Source organism: Triticum aestivum, chromosome 5B, assembly GCF_018294505.1.
Source record: "Triticum aestivum cultivar Chinese Spring chromosome 5B, IWGSC CS RefSeq v2.1, whole genome shotgun sequence".
NCBI lineage: Eukaryota > Viridiplantae > Streptophyta > Magnoliopsida > Poales > Poaceae > Triticum > Triticum aestivum.
The window spans coordinates 314,294,767-314,299,984 of NC_057807.1; positions in this window are offsets into that span (position 1 = coordinate 314,294,767).

Consider the following 5,218-nt stretch of genomic DNA (forward strand, 5'->3'; position numbering starts at 1 on the left):
AACGGAGGAGATTGAGTCTTGTGGGTAAGAGTGCACAAACCTTTGTAGAGTGTACAAACTAATCATGGTTAGCCGTGTCCCCTGTTATGGACATCTTGAGTATCTGGTTCTTGGATTATCATGTGGATCTCATCACTCTTAATTATAAAGTTTGATTGGGTTATTGATTACTTTTTTAATTGGGATTGAGATGGGGATTACGATTCTCAATGTTTAACAACCACTATGATAGTTAAATAAAATATATTCCTTTGTTGTAGGAAAAAATTGGCATTTCGCAAAACATATTAACCATACAGCCTCCACAAGCCAAATATGCATGTAGTGATAGCATTATTCTGTTTATTACTCTTTTGTGTTACATTGCCAACATATTCCATGTGCTGACCCGTTTTCGGGCTGCAATGTATCATGTTGCAGACTTTTCAGACGACGAGTAAGGAGCCTTAGGTCGTGGTCTTTCACTCAGTGATGTCGTTGGAGTTGATGGACTCACTTTATCTTCCAAGCCTTCTGTTGTTATCGTATTAGATGACCTTAAGCCATATTTATTGTAATAGGTTCTCTTTTGAGACATTCGATGTAATAAGTGTGTGATTGCTACTCTGTTATAAATCCTTCAAGTACTGTGCGTGTCAGCATTACCGATCCAGGGATGAGACTGATGCACAGAGATCAGACTGTTTAAGGTCTGGTCGTAATACCCTAGTCCTGCTTTTGTGTGTATTTGAGTGTTCTTGAGCTTTTGAACTAGCTACGATGTGTGAGTTGTCCAAAAGATCTGAATCCTCTCCCAGTACGCCGTGGGCCTCCTTTTATAGGCAAAGGGGTTGCCATAGTGGCACACAGGAGGTGGAAAGTTATACAGTGCACAAGCTTATCGCTTGTCATTATAGGACAAAGTGCATTAAATGCGCTACTTAGGTGTCCACTTGCTTTTTTGGGGGCGGTAACGAGGTTCGTCCCGTCCGTCGCCGCTCCGCCCTGCTCCGGCACGTGTCCAGGCCAACAAGGCATGCAGTGCCACACAGGCTGGCAGGCTGCTGAGTTGGCGTGGTGGTAGGGTCTTCATGAAGATTTGCATGCCACCACGCAGGTGCTTGCTGAGTTGTCCTAGAGGCCGCACGTCGCCACGCAGGTGTTCGCCTAGTCGATGGGCTGGCAGCTGCATGGGAACAATGGTGGAGCTTTGGCAGATGTGGGCTTGGGTGCGGCCCCGCGGACGTCTTCGGCAAGAGTCTTGTTGGGGCCCCGGCAAGGGTCTAGCCGTGGCGTTGTGGTCGTCCCCGGCAAGGGGCTTGCCGGGGGTCTCGTGGGTATCCTCGGCAAGGATCTTGCCGAGGATCATCGTCTTCTGATTCTCATCTGATTTTGTATGCTTCTGGTCTTCACAAAGATCTGCATGTCACTTTACACCCATTAACGGCCCGTGGTGAAACTAGCCCGTAATGAACAGTGTATCACTTTATACCCATTAACGGCTCGTTATTCCGTTGGGCCATTTCTAGCCCATGTTATCTTTCGGCCTTCTCAGACCCCATTTATTCTTGGGCTCATTTCCAGCATTCGTTTACTTATGGCCCGTTACTGTCATTTTCTGCTTGTGGGCCAAATTCAGCCCGTGGTTACAGTCGGCCCGTTTGTGGTCCGTTAATACATTGGGCCGTTTTCATAGCGTCATCAAATACGGCCTATTAACGATGGCCCATTACGGTCGGCCCATGAATGGACGATTCCAACTCTAGACCGTTTACGGCCATAATGCGGCCTGTTATTGGCCCATGTTTGGCCAATCGATCATACGGCCCGTATAAGGCCCATTGATGATACGGCCCGTAGAAGGCCCATTGTTTTTACGGCCCGTTACTGTTACTACGGTCCGTAAAAGACCCACTGTTTCTACGGCCCGTAGGAGGCCCAGTGTCACCACAGTAAATATTAGCCCATGGTTATTGTGGCCTAGTTTTAAAAAATAGGTTATTGCAGCCACTAGTTAACCGCGGAAAAAGAACTGCATGGCTACAAGCAAACAAATAAACAAGACAACAAGGAAATAAATAAGCAATGAACTAACGCTAGGCTATCACGGGCTATTACACATATTACATCCACTGGGCATCAAAGTTCGCCACCAGTGCAAATATAGGGAACAAAGCAGCATATCATATAGACCGGCCATCAAAATTGGCCACCAGTGCAAATAAACGCGGCAGCAAAACAAGAGCATAACTGAAACAACTTCAGAAGAGCTCAAGAAACGTTATCCTGGGTATCCACCATGCTGGCAATAAGCTTAGCAAGCTGATTAGCTTTATCCTGTCATGGCGCTAAAATCCTCCAACGCTTGCTGTTGCACCAGAAAGTATGCATCTGAATGCTCTAGGGACTTCCGCAGTCCTTCCGCTTCTTGTCGCAACATAGATGATCGATGTCTTTCAGCTTGTAGTTGAGACTCAAGAAACCGAACTGATTTAGATAGTGAGTTTGAATAGCTTGTGCAAGCGGTAGTGGCCAGTAACTCCAACAATAAACCAAGACAGGATGTGTCACTATCCTGAACCTTATCTGCATTACTTCCTTTACCGTTGCTTAATAAGGAACTCTTCCCCAATATTCTGTCAGCATTCTAAAAGAAGAAACAAGCAGACACATAACAAGTTTAGCATGTACTACTATATGAAACTCATTTCGGTGAACCAGTTCATTAGTAAGGTGGACAAGATTAAACTACCAAGTCTTCTATTGCCAAGTACTAGTACATAATAAAAGCATCAAACAAACATATATCTATGTCCTATGGTAGCAATGGAATCTTAAATTAGAACAGTTGTTCTTCAGGTTTAGGCACTTGTTCTACATGAACAGAGTTGTCACGCCCAAGATGCGACCCTATCCTAAAGGAACTCGAAGGTCCCACCAAGGATAGAAGCGCATCTTGAAGACGCTTTTGCAAGGTGGATATCATTACATCAACATTACATAATAGTGGGGATACAACCAAGACATACAATGTCACATGAATACAACAATACATCACATACAAGATCAACATCCGACTACGGATGAAACATAAACAGAAACTCAAACGACATCCACCCTGCTAGCCCAGGATGCCGACCAGGAACCTATCCCTCAATCGAAGAAGAAGCAGAAGAAGAACTCCAACACAGATAAACATCGCTCTCACGTCATGATCATCGCATAAACTGTACCTGCAACTGGTGTTGTAGTAATCTGTGAGCCACGAGGACTCAGCAATCCCATTACCATGGGTATCAAGACTAGCAAAGCTTAATGGGAAAGGAAGGGGTAAAGTGGTGAGGTTGCAGCAGCGGCTAAGCATGTATGGTGGCTAACATACGCAAATGAGAGCGAGAAGAGAATCAAAGGAATGGTCGTCAACTAGTAATGATCAAGAAGTGATCCTGAACTCCTACTTACATCAGACATAACCCAGAAACCGTGTTCTCCTCTCGATCAACCCCGAAAAGAGACACTCACGGTTATGCACACGGTTGGTGTATTTTAGAAGAGTTTACTACAACCGGACATTAACAAATTCCCATCTGCCACATAACCGCGGGCACGGCTTTCGAAAGTTCAAACCCTGCAGGGGTGTCCCAACTTAGCCCACTATAAGCTCTCGCGATCAACGAAGGATATTCCTTCTCCCCGGGAAGACCCGATCAGTCTCGGAATCCCGGCTACAAGACATTTCGACAGTAATAAAACAAGACCAGCAAAGCCGCCCGGATGTGCCGACAAATCCTGATAGGAGCTGCACATATCTCGGTCTCAGGGCACACCGGATGAGCCAGACATCGGGTTGGCATAGATCCTGATTGCCCAGGGGGCGCCGGACATCGCTCGGTTTGGACCAGCACTTGAAGGAGAACTGGCCCGGGGGGCTAAAATAAAGATGACCCTCGGGCTCCAGAAACCCAAGAGAAAAAGAGCATAGGTGAGGCAAATGGTAAAACCAATGTTGGGCCTTGCTGGAGGAGTCTTATTCAAAGCGAACTATCAAGGGGGTCCCATAAATCACCCAACCGCGTTAGGGACGCAAAATCCGGGAACATAATACTGATATGACGGAAACTAGGGCGGCAAGAGTGGAACAAAACACCAGGCATAAGGCCGAGCCTTCCATCCTTTACCAAGTATATAGATGCATTAATAATATAAGAGATATTGTGATATCCCAGCATAAACATAAACATAAACCAACATGGAGCAATCTTCATCTTCACCTGCAACTAGCAACGCTATAAGAGGGGCTGAGCAAAGCGGTAACATAGCCAAACAACAGTTTGCTAGGAAGGATAACAAAGATCAGAGGTTCATGGCAATTTGGGAGGCTTGAGCAGCAAGTGGTAGGTAACGCAGCATAGCGATAGAACGAAGCAACTAGCATAGCAATGATAGTAATGAGATCCAAGGCGACGGTCATATTGCCTGAGATCCCGCAAGGAAGAAGAACGAGTCCATGAAGAAGATGAAGCCACGAAGATGAACCAAGCGTAGACGAACGAATCCTCACGATCGCAACGAAACGGGAACTATCGAGAAGAAGCACACAACATAGTAAACACACCACACATGAACAAGGCATGATGCTCAACCAAGTATGATGCATGACAAAGCTACATGAAGCTACGCATGGCAAAATATGATGCATACAAGGGCAACACATCAAAGCAAGTTTAAATGAGGCCGGAAACAACATAGAACAATTCCGGTAAGTCCTCATATGCAAATTTCGAAATTGGTCCAGATCTGAATAAACCTTATGTTCAAGTTGTTAAAAAGCAAGTTAAGATGCACCACGATGATGTACACGAAATTCTAGTCAAGTTACATAGAAAGTTCATTAGATTCGGAGCTACGGCCTAGAAGATATGAGCAAAACAAGATGAACATGGCATTGATGCAAAATGCATTCAAACATCAAGCACACACTCCAAAACATGGATGCAACAAGGTAACATGAAACTACATGCAAAACTAAGCAAGTTTCATATAGAGCACACTCAAAACGGAGCAACGGTTCAACACATACACCCTATACAAGGTTAAAGGACAAGCTGTCCAAAACAGCAACTAGGCATATTGCAAGCATCAAAACGACATGCTACAACCACTCAACATGAAAACAAAAGGTATCGACATGATGTACAAGTAAATAATGACAAAATATGAACACTGAGCTATCTCCAGA